Source organism: Tachypleus tridentatus, chromosome 13, assembly GCF_004210375.1.
Source record: "Tachypleus tridentatus isolate NWPU-2018 chromosome 13, ASM421037v1, whole genome shotgun sequence".
Taxonomy (NCBI): Eukaryota; Metazoa; Arthropoda; class Merostomata; order Xiphosura; family Limulidae; genus Tachypleus; species Tachypleus tridentatus.
This window is the reverse complement of record NC_134837.1, coordinates 271,709,014-271,731,640: the sequence shown is the minus strand read 5'-3', so window position 1 is coordinate 271,731,640 and position 22,627 is coordinate 271,709,014. Positions and strand designations below refer to the sequence as shown.

The following is a 22,627-nucleotide window of genomic DNA, read 5'->3' as shown; positions in this document are numbered from 1 at the left end:
ATGGATCCTCCGAAAAATATTTCATATTTCTTATCTTGCGACCAATTAGATGATCGCACTCTGGCTGATGTCTCGTTCTCGCACACAACATCTTCAAGGTGTTCAATACGACAAAGTTTCATGGTGACTCTTAAGCTCTTAAGATGATAATTTTGTAAAGGCCCTCTTGTTTTAACAGTACGTTGACAGTCGCGGGTTGCAGAATATCACATCGGAGGGAAAACGTCTAATGTGCAGAAGAGGTCTCATCTGTTTTGAAAACACTCTCTTGAAAAACCATCTTCTTTTGGCGACTAACGTCGTCTCTAAAGGTTATATATCGTTGTTTCGTTGAAAATGACTTTACCAAAACATAGAATCTTGTTCAACAAAAACGTTTACAAGAACCAGCTGCACCTGGAAGCAGGAAACACTTCAGAATAATAAATATTCTGCTGTCGTGGCATCGTAATTTCCTCGTACCTAATTAATCTTTACTATATTCAAGTGAAATAAATAGAATTTTTAAAAAAGTACGTAAAACAGGAGATTCGATAACAACAATAAGATATTAAGCATCGCAAAAAGCCTTTACTAAGTGAAGACATTCTGGAAAAAAAAGAAATCATACAAAAATTGATAAACAGAACAAGGAGTCTTCAAGAAAACAATGATCTCTATAGGCGGTCGCTTCTCTTCCCTGTAAGAGAGGCAAGACATGGCGGTTAGGACCTTTGAGTCGCTATCTGTGGTTCGTTTATTTTCAATTCCAATCAAATAACATGTATGCATTGTCAGACGTAGGGGGAAGTTACGATATTATCGCCAATTCCACCGATCGGTAAAAATAAAGTACATCAAACAGTCGGTGGTGAACGATTTTGAAGAATTGCCTTAACTCTTTTCCGTCACTAATAAGTTGCAGATGATAACTCGCATATCCATGCAATAGTTCTAACCGCTATTTAAAACAAAAGGTTAAAGAACGAAACATATAGGTTGATTAGCTGTCACATCTTGAATAGTTGTTCTCAACAAACACTGACGGAGTGGTGATCTTTAAACATTACCTGTACAACTAAGAAGGTACGTTACCAAACTTAAAATAAGGTCGCGTGAATCGACGTTTCACACTCTTCACGCATTTGAAATAGAAAAAAAACTCATGAACCCTTTCCATGGAACAGGAGTTATAAATTGCTGGTCAGATTCTTCGTCGAACGTTATATGATTACACGAAGGCCTATTGAAAACGTGAAATTTCGCAGCCGTGCACGCATTATATCCAAAACCAATAGAGATTCTTTTTCGGTTTATTAAACAACATTTATACGAATTTCGGAAGGTGGTTACAAGTATAGGAAAAAAGTGTGTAAATCCTGTGACATCTCACAGCCGTCTAACGCTCCAACACTGAATTTATGATGAAAATTTGGTTCCACGTTCTTATCAACTGAATTAAAAGGAAACAAACGTTTTAAATAATAAATATGTGCCTGCCAGGGATCGAACCTGGAACCTTCCGCGTGTGAAGCGGATGTGATAACCACTAAATCACAAGCACGTCACTTCCTGTTTTCTTCCTTTTATTGTTTTCAAAGTTAATCATCACCGTTTCAAAATATCTCATTTCGGAAACTAAACAAACACAAATATAATGACAGCTTTACATATAACCGTAAATAAAATAACACTCTTCCTTGCCTACCAAAGCCAAAAGTAATTTAATAATGTGCTAACGTGTCTTCAAACGACATCATCGAGCCTACAGTATTCAAAGTTTTCACACCTCGCTCAATTGCCCTTAAACGTGCAATTTAATTTACTCATTCTTTTCTCTTTCTAGCAGAAACTGAACAGAAGAATTTCATAACTTTATTTTTTTTATCACAATTATTACACGAAAACGTAATAAGCGATTTAATACGTCTTTTAAATCCTTCTATATGCTTATGGATCCTCCGAAAAATATTTCATATTTCTTATCTTGCGACCAATTAGATGATCGCACTCTGGCTGATGTCTCGTTCTCGCACACAACATCTTCAAGGTGTTCAATACGACAAAGTTTCATGGTGACTCTTAAGCTCTTAAGATGATAATTTTGTAAAGGCCCTCTTGTTTTAACAGTACGTTGACAGTCGCGGGTTGCAGAATATCACATCGGAGGGAAAACGTCTAATGTGCAGAAGAGGTCTCATCTGTTTTGAAAACACTCTCTTGAAAAACCATCTTCTTTTGGCGACTAACGTCGTCTCTAAAGGTTATATATCGTTGTTTCGTTGAAAATGACTTTACCAAAACATAGAATCTTGTTCAACAAAAACGTTTACAAGAACCAGCTGCTCCTGGAAGCAGGAAACACTTCAGAATAATAAATATTCTGCTGTCGTGGCATCGTAATTTCCTCGTACCTAATTAATCTTTACTATATTCAAGTGAAATAAATAGAATTTTTAAAAAAGTACGTAAAACAGGAGATTCGATAACAACAATAAGATATTAAGCATCGCAAAAAGCCTTTACTAAGTGAAGACATTCTGGAAAAAAAAGAAATCATACAAAAATTGATAAACAGAACAAGGAGTCTTCAAGAAAACAATGATCTCTATAGGCGGTCGCTTCTCTTCCCTGTAAGAGAGGCAAGACATGGCGGTTAGGACCTTTGAGTCGCTATCTGTGGTTCGTTTATTTTCAATTCCAATCAAATAACATGTATGCATTGTCAGACGTAGGGGAAGTTACGATATTATCGCCAATTCCACCGATCGGTAAAAATAAAGTACATCAAACAATCGGTGGTGAACGATTTTGAAGAATTGCCTTAACTCTTTTCCGTCACTAATAAGTTGCAGATGATAACTCGCATATCCATGCAATAGTTCTAACCGCTATTTAAAACAAAAGGTTAAAGAACGAAACATATAGGTTGATTAGCTGTCACATCTTGAATAGTTGTTCTCAACAAACACTGACGGAGTGGTGATCTTTAAACATTACCTGTACAACTAAGAAGGTACGTTACCAAACTTAAAATAAGGTCGCGTGAATCGACGTTTCACACTCTTCACGCATTTGAAATAGAAAAAAAACTCATGAACCCATTCCTTGGAAGAGGAGTTCTAAATTGCTGGTCAGATTCTTCGTCTAACGTTATATGATTACAGGAAGGCCTATTGAAAACGTGAAATTTCGCAGCCGTGCACGCATTATATCCAAAACCAATAGAGATTCTTTTCGGTTTATTAAACAACATTTATACGAATTTCGGAAGGTGGTTACAAGGATAGGAAAAAGTGTGTAAATCCTGTGACATCTCACAGCCGTCTCACGCTCCAACACTGAATTTATGATGAAAATTTGGTTCCACGTTCTTATCAACTGAATTAAAAGGAAACAAACGTTTTAAATAATAAATATGTGCCTGCCAGGGATCGAACCTGGGACCTTCCGCGTGTGAAGCGGATGTGATAACCACTAAATCACAAGCACGTCACTTCCTGTTTTCTTCCTTTTATTGTTTTCAAAGTTAATCATCACCGTTTCAAAATATCTCATTTCGGAAACTAAACAAACACAAATATAATGACAGCTTTACATATAACCGTAAATAAAATAACACTCTTCCTTGTCTACCAAAGCCAAAAGTAATTTGATAATGTGCTAACGTGTCTTCAAACGACATCATCGAGCCTACAGTATTCAAAGTTTTCACACCTCGCTCAATTGCCCTTAAACGTGCAATTTAATTTACTCATTCTTTTCTCTTTCTAGCAGAAACTGAACAGAAGAATTTCATAACTTTATTTTTTTATCACAATTATTACACGAAAACGTAATAAGCGATTTAATACGTCTTTTAAATCCTTCTATATGCTTATGGATCCTCCGAAAAATATTTCATATTTCTTATCTTGCGACCAATTAGATGATCGCACTCTGGCTGATGTCTCGTTCTCGCACACAACATCTTCAAGGTGTTCAATACGACAAAGTTTCATGGTGACTCTTAAGCTCTTAAGATGATAATTTTGTAAAGGCCCTCTTGTTTTAACAGTACGTTGACAGTCGCGGGTTGTAGGATATCACATCGGTGGGAAAACGTCTAATGTGCAGAAGAGGTCTCATCTGTTTTGAAAACACTCTCTTCAAAACCCATCTTCTCTTGGCGACTAACGTCGTCTCTAAAGGTTATATATCGTTGTTTCGTTGAAAATGACTTTACCAAAACATAGAATCTTGTTCAACAAAAACGTTTACAAGAACCAGCTGCACCTGGAAGCAGGAAACACTTCAGAATAATAAATATTCTGCTGTCGTGGCATCGTAATTTCCTCGTACCTAATTAATCTTTACTATATTCAAGTGAAATAAATACAATTTTTAAAAAAGTACGTAAAACAGGAGATTCGATAACAACAATAAGATATTAAGCATCGCAAAAGCCTTTACTAAGTGAAGACATTCTGGAAAAAAAAGAAATCATACAAAAATTGATAAACAGAACAAGGAGTCTTCAAGAAAACAATGATCTCTATAGGCGGTCGCTTCTCTTCCCTGTAAGAGAGGCAAGACATGGCGGTTAGGACCTTTGAGTCGCTATCTGTGGTTCGTTTATTTTCAATTCCAATCAAATAACATGTATGCATTGTCAGACGTAGGGGAAGTTACGATATTATCGCCAATTCCACCGATCGGTAAAAATAAAGTACATCAAACAGTCGGTGGTGAACGATTTTGAAGAATTGCCTTAACTCTTTTCCGTCACTAATAAGTTGCAGATGATAACTCGCATATCCATGCAATAGTTCTAACCGCTATTTAAAACAAAAGGTTAAAGAACGAAACATATAGGTTGATTAGCTGTCACATCTTGAATAGTTGTTCTCAACAAACACTGACGGAGTGGTGATCTTTAAACATTACCTGTACAACTAAGAAGGTACGTTACCAAACTTAAAATAAGGTCGCGTGAATCGACGTTTCACACTCTTCACGCATTTGAAATAGAAAGAAAACCTCATGAACCCATTCCTTGGAAGAGGAGTTCTAAATTGCTGGTCAGATTCTTCGTCTAACGTTATATGATTACAGGTAGGCCTATTGAAAACGTGAAATTTCGCAGCCGTGCACGCATTATATCCAAAACCAATAGAGATTCTTTTTCGGTTTATTAAACAACATTTATACGAATTTCGGAAGGTGGTTACAAGTATAGGAAAAAAGTGTGTAAATCCTGTGACATCTCACAGCCGTCTAACGCTCCAACACTGAATTTATGATGAAAATTTCGTTCCACGTTCTTACCAACTGAATTAAAAGGATACAAACGTTTTAAATAATAAATATGTGCCTGCCAGGGATAGAACCTGGGACCTTCCGCGTGTAAAGCGGATGTGATAACCACTAAATCACAAGCACGTCACTTCCTGTTTTCTTCCTTTTATTGTTTTCAAAGTTAATCATCACCGTTTCAAAATATCTCATTTCGGAAACTAAACAAACACAAATATAATGACAGCTTTACATATAACCGTAAATAAAATAACACTCTTCCTTGCCTACCAAAGCCAAAAGTAATTTAATAATGTGCTAACGTGTCTTCAAACGACATCATCGAGCCTACAGTATTCAACGTTTTCACACCTCGCTCAATTGCCCTTAAACGTGCAATTTAATTTACTCATTCTTTTCTCTTTCTAGCAGAAACTGAACAGAAGAATTTCATAACTTTATTTTTTTATCACAATTATTACACGAAAACGTAATAAGCGATTTAATACGTCTTTTAAATCCTTCTATATGCTTATGGATCCTCCGAAAAATATTTCATATTTCTTATCTTGCGACCAATTAGATGATCGCACTCTGGCTGATGTCTCGTTCTCGCACACAACATCTTCAAGGTGTTCAATACGACAAAGTTTCATGGTGACTCTTAAGCTCTTAAGATGATAATTTTGTAAAGGCCCTCTTGTTTTAACAGTACGTTGACAGTCGCGGGTTGTAGGATATCACATCGGTGGGAAAACGTCTAATGTGCAGAAGAGGTCTCATCTGTTTTGAAAACACTCTCTTCAAAAACCATCTACTCTTGGCGACTAACGTCGTCTCTAAAGGTTATATATCGTTGTTTCGTTGAAAATGACTTTACCAAAACATAGAATCTTGTTCAACAAAAACGTTTACAAGAACCAGCTGCACCTGGAAGCAGGAAACACTTCAGAATAATAAATATTCTGCTGTCGTGGCATCGTAATTTCCTCGTACCTAATTAATCTTTACTATATTCAAGTGAAATAAATACAATTTTAAAAAAGTACGTAAAACAGGAGATTCGATAACAACAATAAGATATTAAGCATCGCAAAAAGCCTTTACTAAGTGAAGACATTCTGGAAAAAAAAGAAATCATACAAAAATTGATAAACAGAACAAGGAGTCTTCAAGAAAACAATGATCTCTATAGGCGGTCGCTTCTCTTCCCTGTAAGAGAGGCAAGACATGGCGGTTAGGACCTTTGAGTCGCTATCTGTGGTTCGTTTATTTTCAATTCCAATCAAATAACATGTATGCATTGTCAGACGTAGGGGAAGTTACGATATTATCGCCAATTCCACCGATCGGTAAAAATAAAGTACATCAAACAGTCGGTGGTGAACGATTTTGAAGAATTGCCTTAACTCTTTTCCGTCACTAATAAGTTGCAGATGATAACTCGCATATCCATGCAATAGTTCTAACCGCTATTTAAAACAAAAGGTTAAAGAACGAAACATATAGGTTGATTAGCTGTCACATCTTGAATAGTTGTTCTCAACAAACACTGACGGAGTGGTGATCTTTAAACATTACCTGTACAACTAAGAAGGTACGTTACCAAACTTAAAATAAGGTCGCGTGAATCGACGTTTCACACTCTTCACGCATTTGAAATAGAAAAAAAAACTCATGAACCCATTCCTTGGAAGAGGAGTTCTAAATTGCTGGTCAGATTCTTCGTCGAACGTTATATGATTACACGAAGGCCTATTGAAAACGTGAAATTTCGCAGCCGTGCACGCATTATATCCAAAACCAATAGAGATTCTTTTCGGTTTATTAAACAACATTTATACGAATTTCGGAAGGTGGTTACAAGTATAGGAAAAAAGTGTGTAAATCCTGTGACATCTCACAGCCGTCTAACGCTCCAACACTGAATTTATGATGAAAATTTCGTTCCACGTTCTTACCAACTGAATTAAAAGGATACAAACGTTTTAAATAATAAATATGTGCCTGCCAGGGATCGAACCTGGGACCTTCCGCGTGTAAAGCGGATGTGATAACCACTAAATCACAAGCACGTCACTTCCTGTTTTCTTCCTTTTATTGTTTTCAAAATTAATCATCACCGTTTCAAAATATCTCATTTCGGAAACTAAACAAACACAAATATAATGACAGCTTTACATATAACCGTAAATAAAATAACACTCTTCCTTGTCTACCAAAGCCAAAAGTAATTTGATAATGTGCTAACGTGTCTTCAAACGACATCATCGAGCCTACAGTATTCAACGTTTTCACACCTCGCTCAATTGCCCTTAAACGTGCAATTTAATTTACTCATTCTTTTCTCTTTCTAGCAGAAACTGAACAGAAGAATTTCATAACTTTATTTTTTTATCACAATTATTACACGAAAACGTAATAAGCGATTTAATACGTCTTTTAAATCCTTCTATATGCTTATGGATCCTCCGAAAAATATTTCATATTTCTTATCTTGCGACCAATTAGATGATCGCACTCTGGCTGATGTCTCGTTCTCGCACACAACATCTTCAAGGTGTTCAATACGACAAAGTTTCATGGTGACTCTCAAGCTCTTAAAATGATAATTTTGTAAAGGCCCTCTTGTTTTAACAGTACGTTGACAGTCGCGGGTTGTAGGATATCACATCGGTGGGAAAACGTCTAATGTGCAGAAGAGGTCTCATCTGTTTTGAAAACACTCTCTTCAAAACCATCTACTCTTGGCGACTAACGTCGTCTCTAAAGGTTATATATCGTTGTTTCGTTGAAAATGACTTTACCAAAACATAGAATCTTGTTCAACAAAAACGTTTACAAGAACCAGCTGCACCTGGAAGCAGGAAACACTTCAGAATAATAAATATTCTGCTGTCGTGGCATCGTAATTTCCTCGTACCTAATTAATCTTTACTATATTCAAGTGAAATAAATACAATTTTAAAAAAGTACGTAAAACAGGAGATTCGATAACAACAATAAGATATTAAGCATCGCAAAAAGCCTTTACTAAGTGAAGACATTCTGGAAAAAAAAGAAATCATACAAAAATTGATAAACAGAACAAGGAGTCTTCAAGAAAACAATGATCTCTATAGGCGGTCGCTTCTCTTCCCTGTAAGAGAGGCAAGACATGGCGGTTAGGACCTTTGAGTCGCTATCTGTGGTTCGTTTATTTTCAATTCCAATCAAATAACATGTATGCATTGTCAGACGTAGGGGAAGTTACGATATTATCGCCAATTCCACCGATCGGTAAAAATAAAGTACATCAAACAGTCGGTGGTGAACGATTTTGAAGAATTGCCTTAACTCTTTTCCGTCACTAGTAAGTTGCAGATGATAACTCGCATATCCATGCAATAGTTCTAACCGCTATTTAAAACAAAAGGTTAAAGAACGAAACATATAGGTTGATTAGCTGTCACAGCTTGAATAGTTGTTCTCAACAAACACTGACGGAGTGGTGATCTTTAAACATTACCTGTACAACTAAGAAGGTACGTTACCAAACTTAAAATAAGGTCGCGTGAATCGACGTTTCACACTCTTCACGCATTTGAAATAGAAAAAAAAACTCATGAACCCTTTCCATGGAACAGGAGTTCTAAATTGCTGGTCAGATTCTTCGTCGAACGTTATATGATTACACGAAGGCCTATTGAAAACGTGAAATTTCGCAGCCGTGCACGCATTATATCCAAAACCAATAGCGATTCTTTTCGGTTTATTAAACAACATTTATACGAATTTCGGAAGGTGGTTACAAGTATAGGAAAAAAAGTGTGTAAATCCTGTGACATCTCACAGCCGTCTAACGCTCCAACACTGAATTTATGATGAAAATTTCGTTCCACGTTCTTACCAACTGAATTAAAAGGATACAAACGTTTTAAATAATAAATATGTGCCTGCCAGGGATCGAACCTGGGACCTTCCGCGTGTAAAGCGGATGTGATAACCACTACACCACAAGCACGTCACTTCCTGTTTTCTTCCTTTTACTGTTTTCAAAATTAATCATCAACGTTTCAAAATATCTCATTTCGCAAACTAAACAAACACAAATATAATGACAGCTTTACATATAACCGTAAATAAAATAACACTCTTCCTTGTCTACCAAAGCCAAAAGTAATTTGATAATGTGCTAACGTGTCTTCAAACGACATCATCGAGCCTACAGTATTCAACGTTTTCACACCTCGCTCAATTGCCCTTAAACGTGCAATTTAATTTACTCATTCTTTTCTCTTTCTAGCAGAAACTGAACAGAAGAATTTCATAACTTTAATTTTTTTATCACAATTATTACACGAAAACGTAATAAGCGATTTAATACGTCTTTTAAATCCTTCAATATGCTTATGGATCCTCCGAAAAATATTTCATATTTCTTATCTTGCGACCAATTAGATGATCGCACTCTGGCTGATGTCTCGTTCTCGCACACAACTTCTTCAAGGTGTTCAATACGACAAAGTTTCATGGTGACTTTCAAGCTCCTAAAATGATAATTTTGTAAAGGCGCTCTTGTTTTAACAGTACCTTGAGAGTCACGGGTTGTAGGATATCACATCGGTGGGAAAACGTCTAATGTGCAGAAGAGGTCTCATCTGTTTTGAAAACACTCTCTTCAAAAACCATCTACTCTTGGCGACTAACGTCGTCTCTCAAGGTTATATATCGTTGTTCTCGTTGAAAATGACTTTACCAAAACATAGAATCTTGTTCAACAAAAACGTTTACAAGAACCAGCTGCACCTGGAAGCAGGAAACACTTCAGAATAATGTATATTCTGCTGTCGTGGCATCGTAATTTCCTCGTACCTATTTAATCTTCACTATATTCAAGTGAAATAAATACAATTTTTAAATAAGTACGTAAAACAGGAGATTCGATAACAACAATAAGATATTAAGCATCGCAAAAAGCCTTTACTAAGTGAAGACATTCTGGAAAAAAAAGAAATCATACAAAAATTGATAAACAGAACAAGGAGTCTTCAAGAAAACAATGATCTCTATAGTCGGTCGCTTCTCTTCCCTGTAAGAGAGGCAAGACATGGCGGTTAGGACCTTTGAGTCGCTATCTGTGGTTCGTTTATTTTCAATTCCAATCAAATAACATGTATGCATTGTCAGACGTAGGGGAAGTTACGATATTATCGCCAATTCCACCGATCGGTAAAAATAAAGTACATCAAACAGTCGGTGGTGAACGATTTTGAAGAATTGCCTTAACTCTTTTCCGTCACTAGTAAGTTGCAGATGATAACTCGCATATCCATGCAATAGTTCTAACCGCTATTTAAAACAAAAGGTTAAAGAACGAAACATATAGGTTGATTAGCTGTCACAGCTTGAATAGTTGTTCTCAACAAACACTGACGGAGTCGTGATCTTTAAACATTACCTGTACAACTAAGAAGGTACGTTACCAAACTTAAAATAAGGTCGCGTGAATCGACGTTTCACACTCTTCACGCATTTGAAATAGAAAAAAAAACTCATGAACCCTTTCCATGGAACAGGAGTTCTAAATTGCTGGTCAGATTCTTCGTCGAACGTTATATGATTACACGAAGGCCTATTGAAAACGTGAAATTTCGCAGCCGTGCACGCATTATATCCAAAACCAATAGAGATTCTTTTCGGTTTATTAAACAACATTTATACGAATTTCGGAAGGTGGTTACAAGTATAGGAAAAAAGTGTGTAAATCCTGTGACATCTCACAGCCGTCTAACGCTCCAACACTGAATTTATGATGAAAATTTCGTTCCACGTTCTTACCAACTGAATTAAAAGGATACAAACGTTTTAAATAATAAATATGTGCCTGCCAGGGATCGAACCTGGGACCTTCCGCGTGTAAAGCGGATGTGATAACCACTACACCACAAGCACGTCACTTCCTGTTTTCTTCCTTTTACTGTTTTCAAAATTAATCATCACCGTTTCAAAATATCTCATTTCGGAAACTAAACAAACACAAATATAATGACAGCTTTACATATAACCGTAAATAAAATAACACTCTTCCTTGTCTACCAAAGCCAAAAGTAATTTGATAATGTGCTAACGTGTCTTCAAACGACATCATCGAGCCTACAGTATTCAACGTTTTCACACCTCGCTCAATTGCCCTTAAACGTGCAATTTAATTTACTCATTCTTTTCTCTTTCTAGCAGAAACTGAACAGAAGAATTTCATAACTTTATTTTTTTTATCACAATTATTACACGAAAACGTAATAAGCGATTTAATACGTCTTTTAAATCCTTCAATATGCTTATGGATCCTCCGAAAAATATTTCATATTTCTTATCTTGCGACCAATTAGATGATCGCACTCTGGCTGATGTCTCGTTCTCGCACACAACTTCTTCAAGGTGTTCAATACGACAAAGTTTCATGGTGACTCTCAAGCTCCTAAAATGATAATTTTGTAAAGGCCCTCTTGTTTTAACAGTACGTTGACAGTCGCGGGTTGTAGGATATCACATCGGTGGGAAAACGTCTAATGTGCAGAAGAGGTCTCATCTGTTTTGAAAACACTCTCTTCAAAAACCATCTACTCTTGGCGACTAACGTCGTCTCTCAAGGTTATATATCGTTGTTCTCGTTGAAAATGACTTTACCAAAACATAGAATCTTGTTCAACAAAAACGTTTACAAGAACCAGCTGCACCTGGAAGCAGGAAACACTTCAGAATAATGAATATTCTGCTGTCGTGGCATCGTAATTTCCTCGTACCTATTTAATCTTCACTATATTCAAGTGAAATAAATACAATTTTTAAATAAGTACGTAAAACAGGAGATTCGATAACAACAATAAGATATTAAGCATCGCAAATAGCCTTTACTAAGTGAAGACATTCTGGAAAAATAAAGAAATCAGACAAAAATTGATAAACAGAACAAGGAGTCTTCAAGAAAACAATGATCTCTATAGGCGGTCGCTTCTCTTCCCTGTAAGAGTGGCAAGACATGGCGTTTAGGACCTTTGAGTCGCTATCTGTGGTTCGTTTATTTCCAATTCCAATCAAATAACATGTATGCATTGTCAGACGTAGGGGAAGTTACGATATTATCGCCAATTCCACCGATCGGTAAAAATAAAGTACATCAAACAGTCGGTGGTGAACGATTTTGAAGAATTGCCTTAACTCTTTTCCGTCACTAGTAAGTTGCAGATGATAACTCGCATATCCATGCAATAGTTCTAACCGCTATTTAAAACAAAAGGTTAAAGAACGAAACATATAGGTTGATTAGCTGTCACAGCTTGAATAGTTGTTCTCAACAAACACTGACGGAGTCGTGATCTTTAAACATTACCTGTACAACTAAGAAGGTACGTTACCTAAACTTAAAATAAGGTCGCGTGAATCGACGTTTCACACTCTTCACGCATTTGAAATAGAAAAAAAAACTCATGAACCCTTTCCATGGAACAGGAGTTCTAAATTGCTGGTCAGATTCTTCGTCGAACGTTATATGATTACACGAAGGCCTATTGAAAACGTGAAATTTCGCAGCCGTGCACGCATTATATCCAAAACCAATAGCGATTCTTTTCGGTTTATTAAACAACATTTATACGAATTTCGGAAGGTGGTTACAAGTATAGGAAAAAAGTGTGTAAATCCTGTGACATCTCACAGCCGTCTCACGCTCTAACACTGAATTTATGATGAAAATTTCGTTCCACGTTCTTACCAACTGAATTAAAAGGAAACAAACGATTTAAATAATAAATATGTGCCTGCCAGGGATCGAACCTGGGACCTTCCGCGTGTAAAGCGGATGTGATAACCACTACACCACAAGCACGTCACTTCCTGTTTTCTTCCTTTTACTCTTTTCAAAATTAATCATCACCGTTTCAAAATATCTCATTTCGGAAACTAAACAAACACAAATATAATGACAGCTTTACATATAACCGTAAATAAAATAACACTCTTCCTTGTCTACCAAAGCCAAAAGTAATTTGATAATCTGCTAACGTGTCTTCAAACGACATCATCGAGCCTACAGTATTCAACGTTTTCACACCTCGCTCAATTGCCCTTAAACGTGCAATTTAATTTACTCATTCTTTTCTCTTTCTAGCAGAAACTGAACAGAAGAATTTTATAACTTTATTTTTTTTATCACAATTATTACACGAAAACGTAATAAGCGATTTAATACGTCTTTTAAATCCTTCTATATGCTTATGGATCCTCCGAAAAATATTTCATATTTCTTATCTTGCGACCAATTAGATGATCGCACTCTGGCTGATGTCTCGTTCTCGCACACAACTTCTTCAAGGTGTTCAATACGACAAAGTTTCATGGTGACTTTCAAGCTCCTAAAATGATAATTTTGTAAAGGCCCTCTTGTTTTAACAGTACGTTGACAGTCGCGGGTTGTAGGATATCACATCGGTGGGAAAACGTCTAATGTGCAGAAGAGGTCTCATCTGTTTTGAAAACACTCTCTTCAAAACCATCTACTCTTGGCGACTAACGTCGTCTCTCAAGGTTATATATCGTTGTTCTCGTTGAAAATGACTTTACCAAAACATAGAATCTTGTTCAACAAAAACGTTTACAAGAACCAGCTGCACCTGGAAGCAGGAAACACTTCAGAATAATGAATATTCTGCTGTCGTGGCATCGTAATTTCCTCGTACCTATTTAATCTTCACTATATTCAAGTGAAAGAAATACAATTTTAAATAAGTACGTAAAACAGGAGATTCGATAACAACAATAAGATATTAAGCATCGCAAATAGCCTTTACTAAGTGAAGACATTCTGGAAAAATAAAGAAATCAGACAAAAATTGATAAACAGAACAAGGAGTCTTCAAGAAAACAATGATCTCTATAGGCGGTCGCTTCTCTTCCCTGTAAGAGTGGCAAGACATGGCGTTTAGGACCTTTGAGTCGCTATCTGTGGTTCGTTTATTTCCAATTCCAATCAAATAACATGTATGCATTGTCAGACGTAGGGAAGTTACGATATTATCGCCAATTCCACCGATCGGTAAAAATAAAGTACATCAAACAGTCGGTGGTGAACGATTTTGAAGAATTGCCTTAACTCTTTTCCGTCACTAGTAAGTTGCAGATGATAACTCGCATATCCATGCAATAGTTCTAACCGCTATTTAAAACAAAAGGTTAAAGAACGAAACATATAGGTTGATTAGCTGTCACAGCTTGAATAGTTGTTCTCAACAAACACTGACGGAGTCGTGATCTTTAAACATTACCTGTACAACTAAGAAGGTACGTTACCTAAACTTAAAATAAGGTCGCGTGAATCGACGTTTCACACTCTTCACGCATTTGAAATAGAAAAAAAAACTCATGAACCCTTTCCATGGAACAGGAGTTCTAAATTGCTGGTCAGATTCTTCGTCGAACGTTATATGATTACACGAAGGCCTATTGAAAACGTGAAATTTCGCAGCCGTGCACGCATTATATCCAAAACCAATAGCGATTCTTTTCGGTTTATTAAACAACATTTATACGAATTTCGGAAGGTGGTTACAAGTATAGGAAAAAAGTGTGTAAATCCTGTGACATCTCACAGCCGTCTCACGCTCTAACACTGAATTTATGATGAAAATTTCGTTCCACGTTCTTACCAACTGAATTAAAAGGAAACAAACGATTTAAATAATAAATATGTGCCTGCCAGGGATCGAACCTGGGACCTTCCGCGTGTAAAGCGGATGTGATAACCACTACACCACAAGCACGTCACTTCCTGTTTTCTTCCTTTTACTGTTTTCAAAATTAATCATCAACGTTTCAAAATATCTCATTTCGCAAACTAAACAAACACAAATATAATGACAGCTTTACATATAACCGTAAATAAAATAACACTCTTCCTTGTCTACCAAAGCCAAAAGTAATTTGATAATGTGCTAACGTGTCTTCAAACGACATCATCGAGCCTACAGTATTCAACGTTTTCACACCTCGCTCAATTGCCTTTAAACGTGCAATTTAATTTACTCATTCTTTTCTCTTTCTAGCAGAAACTGAACAGAAGAATTTCATAACTTTAATTTTTTTATCACAATTATTACACGAAAACGTAATAAGCGATTTAATACGTCTTTTAAATCCTTCAATATGCTTATGGATCCTGCGAAAAATATTTCATATTTCTTATCTTGCGACCAATTAGATGATCGCACTCTGGCTGATGTCTCGTTCTCGCACACAACTTCTTCAAGGTGTTCAATACGACAAAGTTTCATGGTGACTTTCAAGCTCCTAAAATGATAATTTTGTAAAGGCCCTCTTGTTTTAACAGTACGTTGACAGTCGCGGGTTGTAGGATATCACATCGGTGGGAAAACGTCTAATGTGCAGAAGAGGTCTCATCTGTTTTGAAAACACTCTCTTCAAAACCATCTACTCTTGGCGACTAACGTCGTCTCTCAAGGTTATATATCGTTGTTCTCGTTGAAAATGACTTTACCAAAACATAGAATCTTGTTCAACAAAAACGTTTACAAGAACCAGCTGCACCTGGAAGCAGGAAACACTTCAGAATAATGAATATTCTGCTGTCGTGGCATCGTAATTTCCTCGTACCTATTTAATCTTCACTATATTCAAGTGAAAGAAATACAATTTTAAATAAGTACGTAAAACAGGAGATTCGATAACAACAATAAGATATTAAGCATCGCAAATAGCCTTTACTAAGTGAAGACATTCTGGAAAAATAAAGAAATCAGACAAAATTGATAAACAGAACAAGGAGTCTTCAAGAAAACAATGATCTCTATAGGCGGTCGCTTCTCTTCCCTGTAAGAGTGGCAAGACATGGCGTTTAGGACCTTTGAGTCGCTATCTGTGGTTCGTTTATTTCCAATTCCAATCAAATAACATGTATGCATTGTCAGACGTAGGGAAGTTACGATATTATCGCCAATTCCACCGATCGGTAAAAATAAAGTACATCAAACAGTCGGTGGTGAACGATTTTGAAGAATTGCCTTAACTCTTTTCCGTCACTAGTAAGTTGCAGATGATAACTCGCATATCCATGCAATAGTTCTAACCGCTATTTAAAACAAAAGGTTAAAGAACGAAACATATAGGTTGATTAGCTGTCACAGCTTGAATAGTTGTTCTCAACAAACACTGACGGAGTCGTGATCTTTAAACATTACCTGTACAACTAAGAAGGTACGTTACCTAAACTTAAAATAAGGTCGCGTGAATCGACGTTTCACACTCTTCACGCATTTGAAATAGAAAAAAAAAAACTCATGAACCCTTTCCATGGAACAGGAGTTCTAAATTGCTGGTCAGATTCTTCGTCGAACGTTATATGATTACACGAAGGCCTATTGAAAACGTGAAATTTCGCAGCCGTGCACGCATTATATCCAAAACCAATAGCGATTCTTTTTCGGTTTATTAAACAACATTTATACGAATTTCGGAAGGTGGTTACAAGTATAGGAAAAAAAGTGTGTAAATCCTGTGACATCTCACAACCGTCTCACGCTCTGACACTGAATTTATGATGAAAATTTCGTTCCACGTTCTTACCAACTGAATTAAAAGGAAACAAACGATTTAAATAATAAATATGTGCCTGCCAGGGATCGAACCTGGGACCTTCCGCGTGTAAAGCGGATGTGATAACCACTACACCACAAGCACGTCACTTCCTGTTTTCTTCCTTTTACTGTTTTCAAAATTAATCATTAACGTTTCAAAATATCTCATTTCGCAAACTAAACAAACACAAATATAATGACAGCTTTACATATAACCGTAAATAAAATAACACTCTTCCTTGTCTACCAAAGCCAAAAGTAATTTGATAATGTGCTAACGTGTCTTCAAACGACATCATCGAGCCTACAGTATTCAACGTTTTCACACCTCGCTCAATTGCCTTTAAACGTGCAATTTAATTTACTCATTCTTTTCTCTTTCTAGCAGAAACTGAACAGAAGAATTTCATAACTTTAATTTTTTTATCACAATTATTACACGAAAACGTAATAAGCGATTTAATACGTCTTTTAAATCCTTCAATATGCTTATGGATCCTGCGAAAAATATTTCATATTTCTTATCTTGCGACCAATTAGATGATCGCACTCTGGCTGATGTCTCGTTCTCGCACACAACTTCTTCAAGGTGTTCAATACGACAAAGTTTCATGGTGACTCTCAAGCTCCTAAAATGATAATTTTGTAAAGGCCCTCTTGTTTTAACAGTACGTTGACAGTCGCGGGTTGTAGGATATCACATCGGTGGGAAAACGTCTAATGTGCAGAAGAGGTCTCATCTGTTTTGAAAACACTCTCTTCAAAACCATCTACTCTTGGCGACTAACGTCGTCTCTCAAGGTTATATATCGTTGTTCTCGTTGAAAATGACTTTACCAAAACATAGAATCTTGTTCAACAAAAACGTTTACAAGAACCAGCTGCACCTGGAAGCAGGAAACACTTCAGAATAATGAATATTCTGCTGTCGTGGCATCGTAATTTCCTCGTACCTATTTAATCTTCACTATATTCAAGTGAAAGAAATACAATTTTAAATAAGTACGTAAAACAGGAGATTCGATAACAACAATAAGATATTAAGCATCGCAAATAGCCTTTACTAAGTGAAGACATTCTGGAAAAATAAAGAAATCAGACAAAAATTGATAAACAGAACAAGGAGTCTTCAAGAAAACAATGATCTCTATAGGCGGTCGCTTCTCTTCCCTGTAAGAGTGGCAAGACATGGCGTTTAGGACCTTTGAGTCGCTATCTGTGGTTCGTTTATTTCCAATTCCAATCAAATAACATGTATGCATTGTCAGACGTAGTGGAAGTTACGATATTATCGCCAATTCCACCGATCGGTAAAAAATAAAGTACATCAAACAGTCGGTGGTGAACGATTTTGAAGAATTGCCTTAACTCTTTTCCGTCACTAGTAAGTTGCAGATGATAACTCGCATATCCATGCAATAGTTCTAACCGCTATTTAAAACAAAAGGTTAAAGAACGAAACATATAGGTTGATTAGCTGTCACAGCTTGAATAGTTGTTCTCAACAAACACTGACGGAGTCGTGATCTTTAAACATTACCTGTACAACTAAGAAGGTACGTTACCTAAACTTAAAATAAGGTCGCGTGAATCGACGTTTCACACTCTTCACGCATTTGAAATAGAAAAAAAAAACTCATGAACCCTTTCCATGGAACAGGAGTTCTAAATTGCTGGTCAGATTCTTCGTCGAACGTTATATGATTACACGAAGGCCTATTGAAAACGTGAAATTTCGCAGCCGTGCACGCATTATATCCAAAACCAATAGAGATTCTTTTTCGGTTTATTAAACAACATTTATACGAATTTCGGAAGGTGGTTAGAAGAAAAGGAAAAAAGTGTGTAAATCCTGTGACATCTCACAGCCGTCTCACGCTCTAACACTGAATTTATGATGAAAATTTCGTTCCACGTTCTTACCAACTGAATTAAAAGGAAACAAACGATTTAAATAATAAATATGTGCCTGCCAGGGATCGAACCTGGGACCTTCCGCGTGTAAAGCGGATGTGATAACCACTACACCACAAGCACGTCACTTCCTGTTTTCTTCCTTTTACTCTTTTCAAAATTAATTATTAACGTTTCAAAATATCTCATTTCGCAAACTAAACAAACACAAATATAATGACAGCTTTACATATAACCGTAAATAAAATAACACTCTTCCTTGTCTACCAAAGCCAAAAGTAATTTGATAATGTGCTAACGTGTCTTCAAACGACATCATCGAGCCTACAGTATTCAACGTTTTCACACCTCGCTCAATTGCCTTTAAACGTGCAATTTAATTTACTCATTCTTTTCTCTTTCTAGTAGAAACTGAACAGAAGAATTTCATAACTTTAATTTTTTTATCACAATTATTACACGAAAACGTAATAAGCGATTTAATACGTCTTTTAAATCCTTCAATATGCTTATGGATCCTGCGAAAAATATTTCATATTTCTTATCTTGCGACCAATTAGATGATCGCACTCTGGCTGATGTCTCGTTCTCGCACACAACTTCTTCAAGGTGTTCAATACGACAAAGTTTCATGGTGACTTTCAAGCTCCTAAAATGATAATTTTGTAAAGGCCCTCTTGTTTTAACAGTACGTTGACAGTCGCGGGTTGTAGGATATCACATCGGTGGGAAAACGTCTAATGTGCAGAAGAGGTCTCATCTGTTTTGAAAACACTCTCTTCAAAAACCATCTACTCTTGGCGACTAACGTCGTCTCTCAAGGTTATATATCGTTGTTCTCGTTGAAAATGACTTTACCAAAACATAGAATCTTGTTCAACAAAAACGTTTACAAGAACCAGCTGCACCTGGAAGCAGGAAACACTTCAGAATAATGAATATTCTGCTGTCGTGGCATCGTAATTTCCTCGTACCTATTTAATCTTCACTATATTCAAGTGAAAGAAATACAATTTTTAAATAAGTACGTAAAACAGGAGATTCGATAACAACAATAAGATATTAAGCATCGCAAATAGCCTTTACTAAGTGAAGACATTCTGGAAAAATAAAGAAATCAGACAAAAATTGATAAACAGAACAAGGAGTCTTCAAGAAAACAATGATCTCTATAGGCGGTCGCTTCTCTTCCCTGTAAGAGTGGCAAGACATGGCGTTTAGGACCTTTGAGTCGCTATCTGTGGTTCGTTTATTTCCAATTCCAATCAAATAACATGTATGCATTGTCAGACGTAGTGGAATTTACGATATTATCGCCAATTCCACCGATCGGTAAAAATAAAGTACATCAAACAGTCGGTGGTGAACGACTTTGAAGAATTGCCTTAACTCTTTTCCGTCACTAGTAAGTTGCAGATGATAACTCGCATATCCATGCAATAGTTCTAACCGCTATTTAAAACAAAAGGTTAAAGAACGAAACATATAGGTTGATTAGCTGTCACAGCTTGAATAGTTGTTCTCAACAAACACTGACGGAGTCGTGATCTTTAAACATTACCTGTACAACTAAGAAGGTACGTTACCTAAACTTAAAATAAGGTCGCGTGAATCGACGTTTCACACTCTTCACGCATTTGAAATAGAAAAAAAAAACTCATGAACCCTTTCCATGGAACAGGAGTTCTAAATTGCTGGTCAGATTCTTCGTCGAACGTTATATGATTACACGAAGGCCTATTGAAAACGTGAAATTTCGCAGCCGTGCACGCATTATATCCAAAACCAATAGCGATTCTTTTCGGTTTATTAAACAACATTTATACGAATTTCGGAAGGTGGTTACAAGTATAGGAAAAAGTGTGTAAATCCTGTGACATCTCACAGCCGTCTCACGCTCTAACACTGAATTTATGATGAAAATTTCGTTCCACGTTCTTACCAACTGAATTAAAAGGAAACAAACGATTTAAATAATAAATATGTGCCTGCCAGGGATCGAACCTGGGACCTTCCGCGTGTAAAGCGGATGTGATAACCACTACACCACAAGCACGTCACTTCCTGTTTTCTTCCTTTTACTGTTTTCAAAATTAATCATTAACGTTTCAAAATATCTCATTTCGCAAACTAAACAAACACAAATATAATGACAGCTTTACATATAACCGTAAATAAAATAACACTCTTCCTTGTCTACGAAAGCCAAAAGTAATTTCATAATGTGCTAACGTGTCTTCAAACGACATCATCGAGCCTACAGTATTCAACGTTTTCACCCCTCGCTCAATTGCCTTTAAACGTGCAATTTAATTTACTCATTCTTTTCTCTTTCTAGTAGAAACTGAACAGAAGAATTTCATAACTTTAATTTTTTTATCACAATTATTACACGAAAACGTAATAAGCGATTTAATACGTCTTTAAATCCTTCAATATGCTTATGGATTCCTGCGAAAAATATTTCATATTTCTTATCTTGCGACCAATTAGATGATCGCACTCTGGCTGATGTCTCGTTCTCGCACACAACTTCTTCAAGGTGTTCAATACGACAAAGTTTCATGGTGACTTTCAAGCTCCTAAAATGATAATTTTGTAAAGGCGCTCTTGTTTTAACAGTACGTTGACAGTCGCGGGTTGTAGGATATCACATCGGTGGGAAAACGTCTAATGTGCAGAAGAGGTCTCATCTGTTTTGAAAACACTCTCTTCAAAAAACCATCTACTCTTGGCGACTAACGTCGTCTCTCAAGGTTATATATCGTTGTTCTCGTTGAAAATGACTTTACCAAAACATAGAATCTTGTTCAACAAAAACGTTTACAAGAACCAGCTGCACCTGGAAGCAGGAAACACTTCAGAATAATGAATATTCTGCTGTCGTGGCATCGTAATTTCCTCGTACCTATTTAATCTTCACTATATTCAAGTGAAAGAAATACAATTTTTAAATAAGTACGTAAAACAGGAGATTCGATAAGAACAAAAAGATATTAAGCATCGCAAACAGCCTTTACTAAGTGAAGACATTCTTGAAAAATAAAGAAATCAGACAAAAATTGATAAACAGAACAAGGAGTCTTCAAGAAAACAATGATCTCTATAGGCGGTCGCTTCTCTTCCCTGTAAGAGTGGCAAGACATGGCGTTTAGGACCTTTGAGTCGCTATCTGTGGTTCGTTTATTTCCAATTCCAATCAAATAACATGTATGCATTGTCAGACGTAGTGGAATTTACGATATTATCGCCAATAGTTGTTCTCAACAAACACTGACGGAGTCGTGATCTTTAAACATTACCTGTACAACTAAGAAGGTACGTTACCTAAACTTAAAATAAGGTCGCGTGAATCGACATTTCAAACTCTTCACGCATTTGAAATAGAAAAAAAACATAGAGGAACCCTTTTCCATGGAACAGGAGTTCTAAATGCTGGTCAGATTCTTCGTCGAATGTTATATGATTACACGATAACATATTGAAAACGTGAAATTTCGCAGCCGTGCGCATTTTATATCCAAAACCAATAGCGATTCTTTTTCGGTTTTATTAAACAACATTTATACGAATTTCGGAAGGTGGTTTACAAGAAAAAGGAAAAAAGTGTGTAAATCCTGTGACATCTCAGAACCGTCTAACGCTCTGACACTGAATTTATGATGAAAATTTCGTTCCACGTTCTTACCAACTGAATTAAAGAGGAAACAAACGTTTTAAATAATAAAAAATATGCCTGCCAGGGTTCGAACCTGGGACCTTCCGCGTTAATAAAAGCGGATGTGATAACTCCACTACACCACAAGCACGTCACTTCCTGTTTTCTTCCTTTT

The 22,627-nt window shown here is 36.4% G+C and overlaps 9 non-coding genes across 9 annotated transcripts; all 9 read right to left on the bottom strand.

Moving 5' to 3' along the window:
* Positions 1–1,470: 1,470 nt before the first annotated feature.
* On the bottom strand, positions 1,471–1,543 carry TRNAV-CAC (transfer RNA valine (anticodon CAC)). Its single transcript has one exon. It is a non-coding gene; the product is annotated as a tRNA-Val (tRNA).
* A 1,855-nt stretch (positions 1,544–3,398) lies between these two features.
* Positions 3,399–3,471, bottom strand: TRNAV-CAC (transfer RNA valine (anticodon CAC)). Its single transcript has one exon. It is a non-coding gene; the product is annotated as a tRNA-Val (tRNA).
* Positions 3,472–9,183: 5,712 nt separating this feature from the next.
* TRNAV-UAC (transfer RNA valine (anticodon UAC)) lies at positions 9,184–9,256 on the bottom strand. The gene has a single exon. It is a non-coding gene; the product is annotated as a tRNA-Val (tRNA).
* A 1,858-nt stretch (positions 9,257–11,114) lies between these two features.
* TRNAV-UAC (transfer RNA valine (anticodon UAC)) lies at positions 11,115–11,187 on the bottom strand. The gene has a single exon. It is a non-coding gene; the product is annotated as a tRNA-Val (tRNA).
* A 1,860-nt stretch (positions 11,188–13,047) lies between these two features.
* Positions 13,048–13,120, bottom strand: TRNAV-UAC (transfer RNA valine (anticodon UAC)). The gene has a single exon. It is a non-coding gene; the product is annotated as a tRNA-Val (tRNA).
* A 1,857-nt stretch (positions 13,121–14,977) lies between these two features.
* Positions 14,978–15,050, bottom strand: TRNAV-UAC (transfer RNA valine (anticodon UAC)). The gene has a single exon. It is a non-coding gene; the product is annotated as a tRNA-Val (tRNA).
* Positions 15,051–16,910: 1,860 nt separating this feature from the next.
* On the bottom strand, positions 16,911–16,983 carry TRNAV-UAC (transfer RNA valine (anticodon UAC)). The gene has a single exon. It is a non-coding gene; the product is annotated as a tRNA-Val (tRNA).
* Positions 16,984–18,844: 1,861 nt separating this feature from the next.
* Positions 18,845–18,917, bottom strand: TRNAV-UAC (transfer RNA valine (anticodon UAC)). The gene has a single exon. It is a non-coding gene; the product is annotated as a tRNA-Val (tRNA).
* Positions 18,918–20,777: 1,860 nt separating this feature from the next.
* TRNAV-UAC (transfer RNA valine (anticodon UAC)) lies at positions 20,778–20,850 on the bottom strand. Its single transcript has one exon. It is a non-coding gene; the product is annotated as a tRNA-Val (tRNA).
* Between the last annotated feature and the right edge of the window lie 1,777 nt (positions 20,851–22,627).